At 48.7% G+C, this 21,215-nt stretch overlaps 1 protein-coding gene across 2 annotated transcripts in view; it reads right to left on the bottom strand.

Moving 5' to 3' along the window:
- The window catches only part of LOC148543426 (histo-blood group ABO system transferase-like), an 89,893-nt gene that overhangs the window by 23,823 nt on the left and 44,855 nt on the right, over positions 1-21,215 (bottom strand). For both annotated transcript variants that reach the window (XM_088452575.1, XM_088453104.1), the window contains exons 2-3: positions 6,751-6,829; positions 1,309-1,362 (exon numbers count right to left, since the gene is read on the bottom strand). The gene's annotated coding sequence lies outside the window, so the exon portion shown is untranslated. The remainder of the gene's footprint in view (positions 1-1,308; positions 1,363-6,750; positions 6,830-21,215) is intronic.

Here is a 21,215-nt window from a genome sequence, read left to right as displayed (position 1 = left end):
AAGCACGGTGCACTTTTATGTTTTGCTGTGAATAAGCATTAATGCACTTTTACTTTTTGAGCGATTTGAACTTTCTTTGCACCTGGAAAGGTGGTGTTCAGTTGCACGAAATACATTCCATATCAATTGACACATTATTAATGTCATCAATTTACTATTTTTTTCATACCTGAAGCAAGGTCATAGTCATTATTTATTGTCTTTAAAGTTATATTAAGTTAGTTTGTATTAAAAAAAAAAAAAGGGTCCCTTATACAATGAATGAGGCATTCATTTAACAACCGTCAAATATCAGTGCAGGTACTGCAGTGATCTTTGTTAAATAGGTTGCTCAATGCAAATGTGAATTTTACTGCAGTTGGGGGTTACAGTCGGTGACAGACGGAGCCGTATCAATAACGTGCTCACCCTGCATCTGTTGACTATAGGCTGGCGCCATTTTTTCCAGAGCTACGTGCAGTATAAAAATCACCGGGAAAATGGTGGAGCCTTCACACCATTGCACCAATGGTGGAGACTGCACACAGGCCCTGATTCAGAGCCGGTCGCTCTAACAGAGCGCTCGCTCTGAATTAGGGCTGGTCTTTTTTTTTTTTTTTTTAGAACGGCCTCCTGGCCGCTCGCATAGCTGTGGGTGACCACCCACAGCTATAGCGAGCGGCCAGGAAGATGGTCGAGATGGTCAAGACCATCGCGACCATCGGGCTTGCGACGAGACCCTTGTGGTAGGGTCTCGTTGCCGCAAGCCCCAGAGAGATTTCGGCTCTAACAGAGCCGGAATCTCTCCACTGACATCACTTGTGATGTCAGTGGGGCCGGCCCCAAACGGTAGGCGTTCTCATGGGAACGCCTCCGTCTGGGCAGCCACGCCCCCAGCACGCCTCCCAAAGGGACCGTGCTGTCACTCAACATCGACAGCATGCCCCCTTTGGTACGAGACCCGGAGCGACGGATTGCCCGTCGCTATCCGGGTTTCGCGCATGCGCTCTGGGCCACCATCAACCTGGTTGCGAGAGCTCAGCGTTGCGACCGGGTCTGAATCAGGCCCACAGTTCTCCTTATCTACAGAAGCACCTACAGTTTAGTCAGAGCAGCTATATCGCTGGAGGTAACACTTTGATGTATAGGACAATACCAAAATATAGCCTAGTTTCTGCAAAAAGCACCAGTAATTGGGGTTTTTGCCCATTATAAAGATGACCCAGAGGGACAGAAGAAGAAAGAAAATGACTATTAGATTCCCTAAAAATAATTGTACAGAATGTGCTGTTATGAGAATATTAACAACAATGTATGTACAGTACTCACTGTTTGCTGGAAAAGATAGTAAGTGATTGCCAGTCTGAGTCCTTATATCTGTTCCTAAACAACATTAGAAAGGTTCAGTTTATATTACAGACAAATGACAATGACAAAATAATCCAATAAAAGCACTGTAATATCATCACTACTTGCTGTATGCTACAGCCTGCTATTGTGCATTGTACATATAGGGGCCTATTCATTAAACATTAAAATTCTCTGGAGATAATTAGCTTTAGAACTCTCATGGAATTCTAGCTAATTATAGGTGGAATTCATCATTCCACCTCTCCATAAGCATCTATTCCGAAAAGCTGTCATTTTTGCGATGACAGCTTTTCGGGAAATAGATACTTTTCCCTGCCTACACTACCTTATCGCATCTGGAAACAGTGCTGCGCATGCGCTGTTACATCTGTAAAACCAGCGCATGCGCAGCACTGCCTACAGATGCGTTTCGCACCCCCCCGATCCCGCCCCACTCCCCTCCCCCCATCGCTCACAATCCCCCCCCCGACTTACCTGTCCGCGCAGCAGCCTCCGGCTCCGTCCTGCTGGTCTGTCATGTGGTTTCCCAGCAGACCACATGACAGATTAGAAAAAAAATATATATTTTTCTTTTTCTAAACTTTCTTGTGCTCTGCTGGGGAGCACACATGTCCGACCAGCCTCCGGAGCCTGAGGACGGAGCAGAGCGCCGGAGGGACTCGTCGGGGGACCTGCACATGCTGGTACAGGTAAGTGGATTCTGCTATTCGCCACCTCACAGTGGCGAATAGTAACTGCATCAAATTCCGAAAATTGATAATTTTCGGAATTTGATGAATACCACAATTTCCACATCCCCATACTAATGTATGGGGAGTGTGGAAATTAACGCAGGGGAACTTAGCAAGGAGATATCTGTGATATCTCCTGTGTTAAGTCTGTTCATGAATACCAAAATAACGTTATATAGGGAAAATGTCCTTAAAAACGTTATTTTAGTGTTGATGAATAGGCCCCATAGTATGTAACAGCAAATGTTATTTTCTAGGTTTACCCTGTACGCAGGTGTGTAGCGTGGACAGAGTGCATGCTCTGGGAAGTATCGCAGGTGGTACTAGTCCTGTGCATGCTGCCAACAGCTCTACTTGTACGGCGCTGCGGGCACGGTGGCACCTTATAAACGTTAGTAATAATGTGTAGGTGTTGTGCATGGTCTTCTGGAGCAGTTTTGTGCTCACAGTGGAGCCACGCCTCCTATCAGATCCCTGGCAGCACTACAATGTGGTATAATATGCTGTTACTTACATAGAGAGGGAGCAGCATTTGCCTAATGATAATGACTAACTCAAAATAGCTTGATAAATGATCATTTTTCTCCAGTCACATTGTATGTTTTGCCTCCACCTCTGAATAAGGCTCACTACAGTAAGTAACTTGTGCAACTATCACCAGAACAGCAGGGAGAGGTGTGTGTGTGTGTGTGTGGGGGGGCTGATATGGAAGCAGGGGCCGAGGGGAGGGGGGGTCATTCAAATTTCCATACCCCCACTTCGAGCACTGTGTAAATATATATATATATATAATACTGGCAACTCCACTTGTTGCAAAATATATACAGTGCCTGGTGCTCTCCTGGGATTTTATTCAACAACCAATTCCACTGAAATAGTACATACAAGGCGGCACTCACGGGTCTTGAATAGAAGAACAGGACGTGACACATTTGTCAGTGTGATTCTTCTTTTTTGTATGTACTATGGCAAAAAAAGTGTGTGTATATATATATATATATATATATATATAAATCATGTGGAAGGGCACACTAAGTAAATCAGAAAGCCGGGCTGCCTTCCTAATAGAACGTATACCAAAGAGAGGGCCTGATTCAAACCCGTTCGTGAGTGCTGAGCGCTCGCAAGCGGGTCGGTGTTGGCCCAGTGCGCATGCGCACGACGGAGCCGGCTCCGTCGTGCGCATGCGCGAACCCGGATAGCGACAGGCAAACAGTCGCTCCGGGTCTCGTACCAAAGGGGGCGTGCTGTCGATGTATCATACTTGCCTACCCACCTGATTCGTCCAGGAGCCTCCCGAAAATCGGATGCCGCTCCTGGCCCCCCGGAAGGGCAGGCAAGCCTCCCCCCGCAGTAACCCGATAACCCCCCGCAGCTGCTTTACAATTCCTGTTATATCAGCATTGTGCAGTGGGGGCGGGGCCAAAATGAAGCAATCGTGTGCCCCACTCTGCCCACAAATGACAGTGAGCTGTCCGGTCCCGTCCCCTTGTGCCGACCACGCCCCCCCGCCATCCCGATCTATTTGCTCCCTCCCAGAAGGGGAAGCAGGGTATTTGGAGACCAGGGCAAATATAAAAATGGTTTCCCCCCTATGTGCGGGCGCAGCGAAGGCGCGCACGGCAAAAAATGGCCGTGGTCACTTAAAAATGGGGCATGTCAACAATACACACACCCCTTTATCGGTACACTGAACATTCCTTTCCATATGCACCTAAACCAGAGAAGTGCCCCTTATACAGTACCCCCAGTAGTGGTCCCCCTTATGCAGAACTCCATTGGTTCTCCTTATACAGTACCCCCAGTATGCAATGCCACCAGTTTGGTCCCTCTTATGCAGGCCCATAGTAGTGAACCTTATACAGTACCCCCCGTAGTGGTCCCCCTTATAAAGCCCCCCCATTGGTTCTCCTTATACAGTACCCCCAGTATGCAATGCCCCCAGTTGTGGTCCCTCTTATGCAGAACTCCATTAGTTCCCCTTATACAGTACCCCCAGTATGCAATACCCCCAGCAGTGGCGTCACAAGGGGGGTGCGGGCCGCACCCGGGTGTCACCCGCCGAGGGGTGACACCAAGGTGCAGGCTTCCCCTCAGTGACAGGAGCCGGGTGCTGTACTGTATAATTGAGTTTAGCACTCGGCTCCTGTCACAGTGGGGCCTATTCATCAACACTAAATGAATGTTTTTAAGGACATTTTCCTTAAATAACGTAATTTTAGTATTCATGAAGCCACTTAGCAAGGAGATATCAGTGATATCTCCTGTGCTAAGTTCCCCTGCGTTCATTTCCATACTCCCCATACATTAGAATGGGGATGTGGAAATTATGGTATTCATCAAATTCCAACAGTTATGAATTTTCGGAATTTGATGGAGGTACTATCCGCCACTGTGAGGTGGCGAATAGCAGGTGAAACTTACCTGCTTCCAGCTGGACAGGTCCCCCGGCGTCTTCCTCCAGCGGTCTGGTGCGTCCTCTGGCTCCAGAGGCTGGTCGGACACTGTGTTCTCCCAGCAAAACACAAATAAAGATTAGAAAAAAAAAAAAAAGTTTTTAATCTGTACTGTGGTGTGCTGGGAGACCATGTGACAGACCAGCAGGACGGAGCCGGAGGCTGCTGCGCGGACAGGTAAGTACTGAAGGGGGGGGAAGTGAGCGGGGGAGAGGGGGGGACAGGTGAGCGGAGGGGGGGACACAAACTTACCGCATGTGTAGCAGTGCTGCGCATGCGCTGGGTTAACGAATTTAACAGCGCATGCGCAGCACTGATTACAGCTGCGGTAAGGTAGTGTAGACAGGGATAACTATCTATTTCCTGAAAAGCTGTCATTGCAAAAATGACAGCTTTTTAGGAATAGATAGTTATGGAGAGGAGGAATGATGAATTCCTCCGGTAATTAGATAGAACTCTAAACCTAATTACCTCCAGGGAAAGTTTAGTAATGATGAATAGGCCCCAGTGAGAGCCTGCAGTGCCCACACCTCCAGCACCCCCCACCACTCTATAGAGATACACGGGCCGGGTACCAGACTCAGGCCGTGAGGTCACGCCCCCTTTCTGAAGCCACACCTCCTTTTTGAAGCCACTCTCCCTTTTCAGGGCACCACGGCTTCACCGCTTACAAGGTATCCCTCCCCGTCCCAGGTGGCACCTCAGGGAGGGACGCCACTGGCCCCCAGCAGTGGTCCCTATGCAGCCCCTCATTAGTTCCCCTTATTCAGTGCCCCCAGTAGTGTTCCCCCTTATGCAGTTCCCCATGTAGTGGTCCCCCTTATGCAGGCCCCCAGCAGTGATCCCCCCTATCCAGTGCCCCTTATACAGTGTCACCTGTAGTGGTCTTCCCTATTTATTGCCCCCAGTAGTGGTCCCCCCCAGTGCAGTGCCCCTTGTAGTAAGCCCCTTATATAGTGCCCCCAGCAGTAGTCCCCCCACCCAATGCAGTGCCCCCAGTAGTGGTCCCACTTATGCAGGCCCCCAGTAGTGGTCCCCCTATCCAGTGCCCCCTGTAGTGGTCCTCCCTATTTAGTGCCACCAGTAGTGGTCCCCTAGTAGTAAGCCCCTTATATAGTGTTCCCAGCAGTAGTTCCCCCCCCCAGTAGTAGTTCCCAGTAGAGGTTCCCCCTCCTGATGCAGTGCCCCCAGTAGTAGCCCCTCCAGTTGTAGTCCCCAGTAATGCCTCACCCCCAGTAGAGGTCCCACCCAGTAGTAACCCCCCCTGTAGTGCAGATACACAAGTTAAAAAATAAAATAAAAAAAATACACTTACCTGAATCCACGCTCTGGCTCCAGCCACTGCTCCCGCTGTCGCCAGTCAGTCCTCCGGGCTGGTGCGCTCTGCATTATGGGAGAGACGTCATGACGTCACTCCCATTACCCACTGCAGGAGCCGGAAGGCAGAGCTCATGAGTGAGCTCCAGCCCGGCTCTTTTTTAGTGGGCGCTGCAGCAGTCAATGAGAGTCTGTCTGACTCTCATTGGCTGCTGTTAACACACAAATCGCTGCTGTGCTGGTGGCGATGTGTGTGTTAAACTGCACAGCCTGAGCCCCCCACACCCTCCTCCTGGCGCTATTGGGTAAGCTCTCAGGGGAAGGGGCTTGGCTGTGCAGCACAGGACCGGCGCTGGGCGCAGGGAAGCCTAGCACCGGTCCTGTGTAAATGTGTAGTGCTGACCATACACACTGTGGTCGGCACTACACTGCCTAACTAGGACGGACCGGACCACTGTCCGGCGGTGCCCCCCCCCACCCCGCCTGTCCTATGGTGCCCAGGGCACGTGCCCCGCTCGCCCTGCCCTAGTTACGCCACTGAGGGGTAGTAAGAAGATCGGCAACTTGCATGGAAAAAAAAGCTGCAGCCGATACATTGTAGCACTTCGTATTTGTATACAGATGCAGAGACTCCGGTGCACACATATATACAAGTGTCGCATACTTAGCCGCATGTTCAGGTGGAAAAAAATGCAAAAATAACGCCCGGGACCTGGCCGAGAGGGGCTTTACAGCGCGACTGCAGCAAAGATGTGCAAGGACGCATCTGTACAACTTCAGTAATTTGCAGAAAAAAACAAATATCTAACATTAAACAGGGATATATTTTCCTCATAGTTGTTGCATTGTGCTGCGAAACTAAATGAATTGACTATTTGAGTTATGTATTTACTTACCAAGATATTGAAAAAAGCAATATACAGAGCATCACAGAAAGTGCAGCAATGCATTGCCTCTTTAGACAGATGGTTCTCCCTATAACAAGACAATTTGAAATTAAACTTAATATTCTTTAGTATTCAGATCAAAATAGATTAAATATTTAAACACATAGGGGGAGATGTACCAAGCCTTGGAGAAATATAAAGTGGAGAAGTTTCCCAAAGCTACCAATCAGCTTCTAAGTGTCATTTATCTATTACAGTCTTCGAAATGACAGTTAGAAGCGGATTGGATGCTTTGGGCAATTTCTCCACTCTCTCTCTCTCTCCAAGGTTTGATACATCTCCCCTGTATTGCGAACAGTTATTAACCAGAGATGTTTTCAGCACACTAGTGGAACTACAATGACAGCATACACTTGCATCACTGTGCGCTTATTGTGAAGCCTACGCTGGTAATGTCCAGGAGACTCCCAAAGTGTTGATGAGCCTCCCGTGTACCGTAAACTTCCCCAGTAAAGCAACACAGTTTTGCAGCAATGGGACAGGACATTGATCACACAAATCTCCTCACCACAACCCTCGCGCTTGCCCCTTGGGTTGTAAAAATTAGGCAGGTATATCATGACATAAGTGCTGCCCCTTCCTAAGTAAATTATTTTCGCCCCCAAAGTTGTCTTCCATTAATTTGCTAACGCCATCTCAGGACGCCATTAGCCGGAGGTGTCCATAAGAAAAAATGCTTCATTTTTAAAATAGAGCAATTCTTTCAGGATTTATTTATCTGTAATCGTTGCTCTGTTTTACATTTTTTTATTTTCATTTCTTTTTTTAAAGAAAAAAAAAGCTGCAATATATATTTATTTTGAATCTGGAACTCGAATCTCAAGCCGGGTTTCCAGTTTCAGTGCACCCGTGAGAGTCTGTAAGCCAGGTCACCCATGTGCTCTTTAGCCATACTTCCCGACTTCCTGGCTGCCCTTTCTGGGTGGGGGAGCAGCGCGGCATAGGTGGGTGGTGTTGGGGCGTGACAGCACGATTGCAGTATATACATATCCGAGATTACTGACATTGTAAAACTTGGGTGGAGCTACCATTAAGTGATTCATTGTGAATTGCATCATCAGCTGCCCTGAATGCCTACTTTACTCAGGAAGTGGGCAGCGCCAAGCAGACACATGCAGCTCCGGGGCACATGAATACTCTATCGGACGGCTCTGATCTCCACCAGAGATTCAGGAGCGTTCCGGGAAAGTAGGCAAGTCTCTCTTTAACACTAAACTGGCTGGGCAAGTAGTAAAACTACTACATTTTGAAGGGTTCTTAATAAATAGATACCATAAATCATTTAGAGAAATGTGTATAGGCATAAAATGAGGTCACAGTTTTATTTATTAACATCATTATGTAAATTAATCACAGCCTTCTATCAATTTTCCAGCAGTTACAGGTGTGCGCAGCTTTATATGGCCCCAAGGTAACCAGCCCTCTGGAGCATATCACCCACGCCTGGGACGCAGACCGTAAACCCAACCTGTCAGAGCTGGAGCAGGATGTGTAGCAATTCTCCGTGGGTGAATCTGCAAACTTCTGCTGGTTCCCCCAGTTTCTTTTCCTTGTGCACTGCTCTTCCCCCGCCACTAGAGGGTCTCAAGCCTCCTGAGGACCCAGGCCCTATCTTGCGACCTACTAATGCCAGACTCCGTCCAGAGCAACCTATAATGCATTCATTGAAGCGACCATTAGTCATGTCTGACAAGAGCACTCCATCACTCAGGCATTCCATGCCAATGTCCTTATGCTGTATGACGCCTGCTGCCCTAAGAGGCGATACATTTATTGGCAGATGCTTTTATCTTGTTCATGGTCCTTTGCCGTGCCAACAAGGGCATGATGCTAGACCACGTTATGCCCTATCGCTCCAACACCCCTTGATCGGCACTCAGGGGCATATGTATCAAGCCCTTTTTTACTCCAATCGTGCGGACATTGCATTTTTGGCAAAAAGCCTAAAGACAGGAGACTTCACAGAAAAAGCAGTCACGCTCAATGGGGACTGCAGTCCAGTGTCGGACTGGGGCATAAATGGCCCACCGGGAAAATGCAGTGGTAGGGGGCCCATGTTTAAGGGATTTGGCAATCCACCAGAGAGGGTGTAGCCAGCCACCATTAAGCAAATCTAGTAGTTTCTACAGAAGGGAACCAAGCCCCCATGTTGATCAGTGGTCCTGTTCCTACAGGTAATTGACCATCTAATAGTATAACAATCAAAAATTTGAGGTCTGGATCCTGACACCTAGAAGAGGAGGGTAGGCCCACAGGCAGTGGGGCCCACCGGGGATTTCCCCTGTACCCCTGTGGGCCAGTCCAACCCTGCTGCAGTCTGACCCCTATGTATAGTGGTGGAACTTCTGACAGGGCGCCCAGGGGCATGACCTCCCAGCAACCCCATTACCCTGTATCTGGAGCTTAGAGGTGAAGTCCAGGAGAGGGCAGCAACATTTACATGGTGCAGTCTGTTTAATGGGGTGTACACACTCTTCCACTGCTGGAGGTACTCAGGGGCACGTCCATTAGTATGGATGGACAAAGGAGAAAGACACAGCCAGTAGCAGAAGACGCAGGTCGGAGGTCACAGGTCTGGTAAGCCGCTCTGGGTTCAAGTGCCTGCTGGCTACAGGAAGTAACAGGTAATGCAGAATGCGCGTCCAACAGCCTGCACCATTTAAAAATGCGGCTGTCCCTCCTCCTCTGTGTCTCCGCTGGCAGCTGTAGGCCAATGCTTCCATTCTGGGGCATAACCAGAGGTATGCAATACCCCCTGTAGTAGTGCCCTTTATACAACGCCCCCAGTGTGGTGCCCATTTTGCAATGCTTCCCTGTATTAGAGCCCCTTATGCAATGCCCCCAGTAGTGCCCCTTATACAGTGTCCATTATGCAGTGCCCCAGGTAATGCCCATAATGCTGTGCCCCAGGTAATGCCCCGTATGCTGTGCAGTACTTACCTGTCTTCACACTTGTCAGCGCTCCAGCTTCACTCCGGTGTCTGTGCCTGCTGCTGACTGGATCTAACGCGCAGACTCCTCACGGGGGACGCGATGACATCACCCGGGCACTGCATCACTGGGAACAGTGATCAGAGGTGTCTGTAGTCTCCGATTGCTTCAGAGACCAGCGTTCCCAGTTGCACCAGCTATAGAGGGTGCAAGGGGATGCTTTCTGGGCTGGCGGGCCCCCTAAGCCCCCGGTCCCCATAGCAAGAGCACCCCCTGCACCGTCTATAGTTACGCCACTGCTTCCATTGGCGATCGGTGCTTCAGTGATGTCATCTGGGGCTCCGGTCAGTTGGTCTCTCGGCTCCTGCATGGTGACCCCGGTCAACTGCTCTACGCAGCAGCTGACCAGGGTCACAGTGCAGGAGCCCAGAGACCAACTGACCAGAGCCCCAGAGGACATTACCGGAGCACCGATCACCGGTCTCTGGATGCAGGTGGTTGTTTCTTTTGCAGTGATCAGCGTGTGGTGTATTTAGACCACACAGCTGATCACAGGGGCCGGCTCCCGGCTCTGCTCTGCCTGTCAGAGCAAAGCAGGAGTTGGGTAACTGGGGGAAACCCAGGATAACACCATCTCCAGGTGGCATTATTATGACAGGGCTTACCCTGGTATTTTTTCACAATTTATTTTTATTAGATCTGGGCAGATCACAATTCCCATAACAAGTATGGGAAATGTGATCCGCTTACTGAAAATATGAGATAATTAAGGTTTGGAGTAGAATTTAGTGAATTCTACTCCAACTGCCATTTAGTAAAATCATGTGATACTAAATTAATGTGAAGAGTGTGTGAATTACCCATTTTCAAATTATTTTAGTAAAAATAATGTTAATAAATAGGCCCCAAAAACACATTTCTGACCCATTCCTCAGCTCCCTACAAGCTTGAAAGACTTGCCTATACCCGCCCCACAGAGCTTATTCAGCCCACCACAGTCCGGAATCCATACTCAACATTCCACAGCGACTGTGCTGACCAAGATGATTGGTGATTTGCTCACTGCTACATTCAACTCCATTATCCATTTCAATTCCGTCTGGATCTCTCTAATGTGTTTAATTCAGGGGTGTTTCTAGAGAGGAGGGGGCCCGTGTGCAGTCTCTGACACAGGCCCCCTCCTCTCCGCCCGGTGGCTGGCAGCGCACTGAGCTGTGCGTGGCCAGCACCGGAGTTATAGACTCTGGACACTAGAGTGTGCCCAGAATCTATAGTGTATGCACAGGTCACCGGGAAAATGGCCGTGGTGGCCATTTTCCCTGTACTGCACATACGACGGGAAAATGGCCGCCGCGGCCATTTTCCAGACGTTTTACATCGCCGCACGCCGACGTGTGACTTAGGAGAGGTAAATAATATTATGGGTGCAGGGTGTGCGGTGCGGGGCCCCCCTGGACCCAGGGGCCCGTATTTCCCCGCACCCATTATAGATACGCCCCTGGTTTGACCCAGCCTACCAATCTCTACCTGTACAAACGGTACATTCCCTAGGTCTTCATTAAACAGTCCTATCCTGGTTTTCACAAATCGCTCATTCAGCATTTATCTATCTGTATTAGGTATATTTTGTCAACATGGTCTTAATGTCAACATGCTCTGTGTTGACATTTATCATATCCACACTGATGTATTGTAAACATGATTAGAAAGATGTTAACAAAACATTACTGTAATATAAAATCACCTTAGTGGTCTTTGCCTAAACAGCCTTTTTACCATTGTAATCTATTTTGAATGCCAGCAGCTTGACCAATCTCCCTGCTGCTCCTCCGCACTGCCAGTCCCTAGATAGGATCCATGAATTTTCCTGGATTCCATATAAATACTTCTCCTAACATACAAGGCTATCAACCTCACTACAACCAACCTATGGGGTCAATCCAATTAGGTGCAAATTACGAGTTGCTATTTCCTCTTCGAATTCGCAAAGCGAATTCATTTTGCAATCCAATTAGGAACTCGCACTGAATCAGTCAGACTGAGGGCCTGATTCAGAGCCGGACGCAATTAGCGCTCGCTCGTCCTGAAAATAGGGGTGGCTATTCAAATGAACCGTTCTCTGTTTGCGGTCTGTTCACGCCTCTAGGTCTGAATGAGCGAACAAAACTTGCGGTTGTTTTTTGGGAAACTACGCCCCCTGGCCGCTCGCATCCTACGTCATGTCCGCTATTTATTAGATTAATCGAGTACATCGGACAGGATATGAACTGCTCGCTATTCTTGTGGTTGGTTTTTGCTACCACAATTTTGCGAGCAGTTCTGGCTAAAAAAAAACCCAGTGACGTGGTCAATGACGCTGCTGTTTTAAATATGCACACCCATAAAACGCCCGTTTTGACCTTTAAGCACGCCTGCGATCGGATCTTCACTCGTTTTCAAGCACCTTCCCCTGTTATCACCCACATACGTCTCCTCCTGTCACTCAAATTAGCAGGCATTCGCTATTTTGCGAGCACATGAATTTCGGCCGCACTGACTGGTTCGCGCATGCGTATAACGATCCATACGCATGCGCAGTTGGGCAAACATCGCTCGGAGCGAACGAGCTGCCGCTTACGAGTGGTTCTGAATCAGGCCCTGAATTCATATCTTTCCATTCGCACCTCCCTGAAAGGTGAGAGCTGGAACTGAAAAGCTTTATTTTAAGGTTAAAATGTTAGGAAACTGTGCTGAACCCCTTGGAGTTTCCAATTAGCTTAATTATTCAAATTATAATTAGATGTAATTTTTTGGGGTTAAAACAAAAAAAAAATTGTCCTCAAATTACCCCAAAATCAACTTTTTTTGTTAGTTTAGGCACCCCAAATTTAATTATAAAAGTTTTTTTATTAAAAAATGAATTGTTTTTATAAAACATTTTTTAATTTTTTAAGATACCCTCAACGTACCCAAAAATCACCCCTTTTACTAGTTTTTTGTTTTCATTTATCGTTTCATTTGTTTGAGAAGTATACAGTCCTGCTAAGATTATCCATTTTATTTTTTTTTGGGGGGGGGGGGGGCAGGATGGTCTCACCACATTCTCATGCACCTCACGCAAATCTCATTTGGCAGTCAAATCGCACCCCTCTGCTGCGAGTAGTGCGACTAGGCATTGTTAATTGGAGAATTCTCGGGAGCGCGCCTCAATGCGAAGTCTGCGAGTTTCAAGAAACAAACTCGCTACTAATTGGATTATCCCCTATTGCTCTTTGCTTATCTTTCCGTTCAACCCCTGCTCTGTGTGTAGTGGTGGAACTTACGGCAGTGCAGCCGCGGCAATGAAAAGGCCTGCAGTAGTACTAAAATAAGTCTGTGATTCATTATAGTACGTCGGCATCGGGCCAGCCTGTAAGGAAGCAGGAGAAGGTCCAGCCGGAGAAGAGGAGGGAGGCCCTACCCCTTCTCTCACGCAGGGTCGGCTAGACTAGACGGCTGTCCGAGCACATGTGACGCACAAGGGCACCAGCCTCTAGGGAACGTCAGCGAAGTGCAGAAGCCGCCGCTCAGTTCTGGACCCCTGCAGCATAGTTTTCGCAGGCTCGGGCTGGTTGCATTATATACCACAATGGAAGGTAAAAAGTGACAGGCATACTGGAAACACACTGCAGGTAGATACAGGAGGGCATGTAAAAGACGCTGGGGGCATTTGGGGTACACAGGGGTCTTGTGGGAAACACATGTGCAGAGAATACTGCTGTGGATCGGGTACAGGCACTCATTGCAACAAGGTACTAGCCACCTATCATTTTTCTTTAATATGGGGAAGGGGGGGGTCACCTGGGCCTACTGCTCGCTAATTCCGCCACTGGCTGGGTGCAAGGTCTGCATCTCTTGCCTACAATCCTTACCTGCTTGCCTTTCATGTTTATGTAACTTTTCCCTACCTCCTTCTGCTCCATGGAAGGCCTTGGACAACAAGACTTTTCTGTAGCTTCGAAGCATTCTTTAAAACATTACCTCTTTTGGCATCCTTAAAAGCCAGAACCACCACATATCTTCCCTAAGCTATGCTACGAATTACCTCCCCTCTAAGAGGGGGAAACACAATTTACATCTTTTCTCTTTCTAAACTCAAGCGACTCACTGACCCCCAGGCCAACATTACTGTGCGACTGGACGGTTCAATCTGGCTTTACCAATGTTAGCCCGAAGGCTGACAATTAAGCATGAGGGACATTAAACCACGAGTGTTTGGAGTGTTGCCATTTTAATAAGGTGTTGGTATTTTCCCCTTTAAGTTTAGTTTTGATAGGCAGCCAATGACTGGTTTGGGGGGGAGTGGTGAAGGTGTAACTAGTGTGGAGAAGTAGATAAACAGTGACTGAATTTGCCCTATTACGATAGGTGTATGTGATTTACTTTGATACATGAGGCTGTGTGGGCTGAGACAAAGCCTCTTTGTTCCTGTCTTCCCACGCTCCCTCCCTATGTTTTTTAGTGGGATTTTGTAGTTAGCTGTCTTAAGTGGCAGGAAAGAACGGCAGGTCGCCACTTAGGGCGCAAATCTCATTCAGTTTTTAGTTTTATAGTCTTTGGGTGCACTCACCTTCGTTGATGTAACCTCCCTTCGGTGTGTGGTGTGGCACATAGGTGAATTTGGAGTGATACACCTCCTATTGCCTCAGGTTAGCTCTCCAGGGAGTGGGCAATACCTGAGAAGGGGGTCCCTGCCCATGCATGCTGTATAACAGTCACACATATATAGATACAGGTATAGCTATACACATACAGTAACAGTTCTTTTGAATAACTTGGGCACCAGACCTTCTCTTATAAAAATAAACCACTTTATTTCTCTCTGCCTGCACATGACTTTAAAGGACAAGAATATGGTTACAGCAGCTTCTCCTCTCCCTCCAGCTCATATACTTGGCATGTCAGATGGTGTAGGACAATCTTATGGATATGGTTACATTACATCACACTCTTCTTCACCAGCACAGTCTTTAAGCACAGTTACAATGAATACTTTGCATTTTACACCCACAGGTCCACCTGGCCCTTTGCTGGCTGGTGCCTGTAGTTCCCCACTTCATATGTGCAGGTCCACCTGGCCCTTTGCTGGCTGGTGCCTGTAGTTTTCCACTTCATACATGCAGGTCCACCTGGCCGTTTGCTGGCTGGTGCCTGTAGTTCTCCACTTCATACATGCAGGTCCACCTGGCCCTTTGCTGGCTGGTGCCTGTAGTTCTCCACTTCATACATGCAGGTCCACCTAGCCCTTCGCTGGCTGGTGCCTGTAGTTCTCCACTTCATACATGCAGGTCCACCTGGCCCTATGTTGGCTGGTGCCTGCAGTTCTCCACTTCATACATGAAGGTCCACCTAGCCCTTCACTGGCTGGTGCCTGTAGTTCTCCACTTCATACATGCAGGTCCACCTGGCCCTTCGCTGGCTGGTGCCTGTAGTTCTCCACTTCATACATGCAGGTCCACCTGGCCCTATGCTGGCTGGTGCCTGCAGTTCTCCACTTCATACATGCAGGTCCACCTAGCCCTTCGCTGGCTGGTGCCTGTAGTTCTCCACTTCATACATGCAGGTCCACCTGGCCCTATGCTGGCTGGTGCCTGCAGTTCTCCACTTCATACATGCAGGTCCACCTAGCCCTTCGCTGGCTGGTGCCTGTAGTTCTCCACTTCATACATGCAGGTCCACCTAGCCCTATGCTGGCTGGTGCCTGTAGTTCTCCACTTCATACATGCAGGTTCACCTAGCCCTATGCTGGCTGGTGCCTGTAATTCTCTACTTCATACATGCAGGTCCACCTAGCCCTTCGCTGGCTGGTGCCTGTAGTTCTCCACTTCATACATGCAGGTCCACCTAGCCCTATGCTGGCTGGTGCCTGTAGTTCTCCACTTCATACATGCAGGTCCACCTAGCCCTATGCTGGCTGGTGCCTGCAGTTCTCCACTTCATACATGCAGGTCCACCTAGCCCTATGCTGGCTGGTGCCTGTAGTTCCCCACTTCATACATGCAGGTCCACCTAGCCCTTCACTGGCTGGTGCCTGTAGTTCCCCACTTCATACATGCAGGTCCACCTGGCCCTTCGCTGGCTGGTGCCTGTAGTTCTCCACTTCATACATGCAGGTCTACCTGGCCCTATGCTGGCTGGTGCCTGTAGTTCTCCACTTCATACATGCAGGTCCACCTGGCCCTTCGCTGGCTGGTGCCTGTAGTTCTCCACTTCATACGTGCAGGTCCACCTAGCCCTATGCTGGCTGGTGCCTGTAGTCCCACAGCTTCACACACATCTCACATAACTTCATTTGCACTCTGCCTCTCCTTTGTCTCTTCTAAGACAACATACAGAGTGTCTCATACACAGTCTGCCTCTCTCTGCTCCCCTTCTCTTTCACATGGGACAGCAATATACAGACTTTTCTATTGCAGCTATCACACTCTCAGCTGCAGCCCATCCCTCTCTTACAGGGATGGCTCCTATAGCCACACTGCTACCACAGTGACCCCCCCATTAATGGCTGCTGGGGGGCTTTTATGTATAAGGGACTCCTCTGGTACCTTTACAGTAAAAGCTCCTGGGAAATTCCTCTTCCCCATCTCTCAAACACATATACTGACATCTCTTACCCCTCTCATGGGTGCTGAACACTTCACTGGGCTGCTCACATTGCAACCTTCCAGCTCTTTCTCTGTGGTCTCTCACAGACTTTATCTCAGTGGTCTCACTCCAGACCCCTCTCTCCTTTGGCGTTAGATGGGCATTGTGGTAGCCACCACGGCCCCGCCAATCTCCACCTGCCAGGGGAGCACGAGGGCTGCATTTCTGCTTCCAGCTCTGACTCTCCCGAAAAATGTCTGCTCTCTCCCAAAGTCTTCTTCTCAATTCCTTTGTTCTACCTCCCCCCTCCTTTCTCTTATCTGACTGCTACACACCCAGTCTTCCCACCCCTGCGTGTCTATCTCTCCAGCCCCTCCTTTACCTGAAAACTGATCCTCAGGGTCTCAGGAATGCAATATCTACAACAGGAAGCAAGCTCTAACACTGAGAGGGGTGTATTTACAAATACCATCCCTTAGAGGGCGTTACATTGACTTATTAGTTCTCTGGATCACCCTGCGGGGATAGAGTCATACCTTTCTGGGTGGGTAGTCATGTTAGAGGGCTACCCACCCGTTGTTGACAGTTGTTTAGTTCTTGGTTGCTGTGCACCTTGGGCGGTGTCCTCTGGTATGCATGTCTGTGTGCTGCATGTCTGTGTGCTGCATGTTTGGAGTAAGCTGAATGTTGCCGTCCTTTTTTTGCCACCATACTTTCGATCAGTTAGATTAATTTAATATTCATTAGATAATTTTAATAAATTGCTATTTAATTATTCTGCCAAACCTCATATCTCAGTCTTTATTTCATATAATTTATTAAGAAGGTGTTTTATTACATGGTGTTACACAGGGCACCCCTCTGATGATAGAAGGTTTAGTGCCATCTGCCTCTGTGTTCCAGTTTTTCTGCCAGGACAGGGAAGTGCATTTTGTCAGTTAATTTGTATTTCTTTATTGCGGTTTCTTCTTTCTCCTGATCTCTTCTCTGCTATTTTTCTTTATTCTATTCCCTATATTCCTTTTACTTTCCCTCTATCCTCTCTCCATCCCGGTCATTCCTTCCTTTCCCTGTCTTCCTCTATTGCTGCACAATGTCCCGTCCTCATCGCTCCTTGATCCCCCCTGCCCGGCTGTCTGCTTATGCCCTGCCTGGCAGCACTGCTGCTTCAGGCTCCAGCGCTAACACGCCTGTCTCCACCCCCCTCCACTATGATTCGGGTCTGCTGAGGGAGCGTGGCTTTGCCCCGATTCGTGGACGCCATATATCAGAATGGGGAACTGCTGCTGCCTGCTCTGGGTGCGGTGTGCAGCCCTCCTTGGTGCCCCATACTATCTCATCTTTGCCCCAGACTATGAGGGGCTATGAGACCGGTGCAGCAAGTAGTGGTTGCTGGTGGGCAGCGGGGGTCTGGGACTATTGCTCTGTGCGAGTTCCGACAGCCAAATTCATTCTTGGCTAGGGCAGAAAGTGAGTAGGCAGGCAGGCCATAGGGTTAGAACCCCTCTGCCCAGTCAGGCTGCTGCATCTGCACCCGCACAGGTTATAGGCCCCTCAGAGCTCGCTTCGACAGTGTCGGTTTATCCCCGGCATAACGTTCGTCGTTTCTCTGGCAGTCCTGATTTATCCCTAGGCAGCTGTCCAACATGGCTGCTGCAGTTCCACCTGCGCCGGGCTCGTCACCCCCCATGGTTCTGTTAAGTTCCCCTGACACTGCTGAGGCATTGACTGCATCACGTGTGTTGGCCTCTCTGTCTGGCTCATTGACTACTTGGTTATCCGCAATGGCGGTCTCTCCTGTTGCGCCTACACTGCTGGCGTTGTTTCCACTTCCCCCTCAGGTTCCTGCACAGCTGGGTCCTTTGGCGGCCCAGCTCCTCAATGCGCTGTATATACAGGTCCCCATTCGCCCTCTTTTCCGCTACACCTATGCCTGTTGTGTTTTTTTGCAGCCCCTATGTCTGCTGGTATTGCTGCTGTTCCCGCGGGTACCCCTTCGGTGTCCATGATGGATGAGTCTGCTGTGGTCGAACAATGTGTCGGCTGCTGTCGATTGTTCTGGTCCTCCCGTTGAAGTCCATTGCGCCTGCTCATTGGAGTAGTAGATGGGTGTGTGTTCTTTGCCCTCTTTGCCTAGCTCAGATTATGATAGCTCGGGGATAGGGGCAGGAAGAGTTCACGACGCCGCTGCCGCCATTCCCATCATCTGTCCCGACGATCACACCTTTCTAGTGAGAACAGTTTGTTTTACCCGGAGGCATCTGAGGTTGTAGCGGTGCACTGTGAATTAATACAGCGATAATTCTAGGGGTGCGTCGGAGGGTTTGTGACTGTATTCACAATGCCAAATATGTTCATGTTTTTGCCTTACGTACAAAGCCAAAAGGATTTTAGGGCATCTGAGCGACGCGACAGTATGGGGGAGGAGGCATATTGCTCATACCATAATTAGCAGGCAGGTTTCTTTATATTCGTGGTATGCTATCTAGAATCCCACCCTCAGGAACACTTGAATGTCATCAAGTATCTCCATTTGATAAATTCTATGTTCCATTCTATGAGGACAGATGATGAACATCGGTTTTGGCTGCAAGGATGTGGAGGTTTGGCTGGAGGTTTTCAGTCGGCCCTCACCCCTTCAGTATTTGCCCCTAAGTGGACGCATACTCCCCATTTTAGGGGGGGGCACGTCACTCAACACGGGACGGTGCTATGCCTTCAATGGTTCCAGCATGCCTTCAATGTGTGCGCCTCACCCTGCAAAGGATTGCTCCCGTGCACAATCTGGGCCAACCACCGGCCATTCCCCTACATGAGGAGGGTCTAAGTAAGGCAGCAGCCACTTTACTTCTCAGTCACGTGGCGCTGGTTTGATTATATTCCCATAGGACTGTGGCTACGTTTTTGCTTTGGGCTGGGTTTCGTTTGACGATTTCTGGCCCGGGTTTCTAACGGACGGTTTTGCCGCACATAGTGCTTGTAAAAGACATGAAAGAGGTGGAACTGGTTAGGATGGCAGGTCCTATCTCGACTCCTCCTTTGGCTGGTCTGGTTCTCTCTCTTGTGTGCGTGATGCCCAAAAAGAAACCAGGTAAAATTTAGGCTCATTTAGCATCGGTATTACCCGCATTGATCCTTAGTCAATGACGCTATTCCTCACGAATGGTGTCGTGTGCAGTATTAATCCTTGATCCGGCTGTGTAGCTGGTTCAGGCATTTGGCCCGGGATCCTTGTTGGATAGGATTGATGTGGAATTCAACAAGAAAAGAAGTTATCCGCACAGACCTGTGTTCACAAACTGTCCTCCCCTAAATCTGAATTTTGATTTTATACAACCATTTCAGGGGAGGTGCATCCAGGAATAGAATAAATCACATTCAAAGAATGAAGTATTCCTACAATGGAGCACTCTTGGACTACCTCTGATTCATCTCCTGTCTCACAGTGACCCATAGAAAAAATAATAAAACTTAACCTTTATTTAAATCAAAGAAAAGTACAAAAACAGCAAAATATTTCCTTTTAGATAAAATTGTGTTTGTGATTTAAAACTCAGGGCCTGATTCATAGCGCTCACAAGCGGGTCGATGGTGGCCCAGTGCGCACGCACGGCGTGCGGGAGCCCCGGAGCGAGCGCAAAAAGCACTTGCTCCGTGGCTCACTACAAAAGGGGTGGCTGTCGATGTTGATCGACAGCTCGCCCCGTTATGTAGGCGTGGCGGGGGGGTGGCTTCACAAACAGAGGCGTTCCCAAGTGAACGCCTGCCGTTTGTGGGCGGCCCCACTGACATCACCAGTGATGTCAGTGAGAGAGCTCTATTAGAGCCAGAAGCTCTCTGGGGCTTGCGGCCACGAGACCCTAGCACAAGGGTCTCGTCGCAAGCCCGATGGTCGCGATGGTCTTGACCATCGCGACCATCATCCTGGCTGCTCGCAATAGCTGTGGGTGGTCACCCACAGCTATGCGAGCGGCCAGGAGGCCGCAACTAAAATAACAAGCACCCGCCCTGATTCAGAGTGAGAGCTCGCTTTTTGCGAGCGCCTCTGAATCAGGCCCTCAGTGTTAGTCATATAATTATAAAGTAATAATTGTGTTTATCGTCTCAATCAATACCTACTGTATACCACACTGTACTGTGACATATTATTAGAAGTCCCAAAGTTCTTAACAATAATATAAACAAAACATATGTTCCACTAGGTGCTGGTAAATCCCAGATGCAGTACACATATCGCAACAATTGCCTTAGGCAGCTGTCATCACCACAATTACAGGGTGGGGATCTACAATATAATGGTTATGTTGTATCTAATTCCCATAAATACATAAAGTGTATTACTAATAAGGGGTATAAATGCTGTGTGCTCGTTATTCAAAAGCTATTACAGGCCTGTATTTTTCCCTTGGAACAAACACTCTCATATCTGTATTTATATGTTTATTTATCATTAATGTTTACCATTCATCCGGTGTAAATAAATCTACTGAGTGACCATCATGTTTCATGTTTTCAGAATCACAATTGTCTGATTTAATTAAACCAAGCCAGAGTTAACCAATTACGGATACAAATGTATCCTTATTGTAACATAAAATTTGCATGTCTAGATATATTCATTCCCTCTCCCTCATGGCGGAGTACAAGTGCAGCAGCGGGCCGGGATCATTTGCGATCCTGCCCCCCAGCCAGCGCTGCGGGCATGGAGGTGGCGGTGGACTACCACCACTACTCCATCTGCATGATGGCAGCAGGTCTGAATCTACCAGGATTCAGACCCCGCCAATCTGCACATGCCCATTTGAATTTGGTGCTGACTGTGAGCCAAATCAGGGCTCACAGACCAGCAGCCAGCAGGGGATGGCCGTGGTGAGCCAATC

The sequence above is a fragment of the Taudactylus pleione genome, unplaced genomic scaffold (genome assembly GCF_031769625.1).
Source record: "Taudactylus pleione unplaced genomic scaffold, aTauple2 ptg000003l, whole genome shotgun sequence".
NCBI classification, from domain to species: Eukaryota; Metazoa; Chordata; class Amphibia; order Anura; family Myobatrachidae; genus Taudactylus; species Taudactylus pleione.
This window is presented reverse-complemented; position numbering and strand designations above follow the sequence as displayed.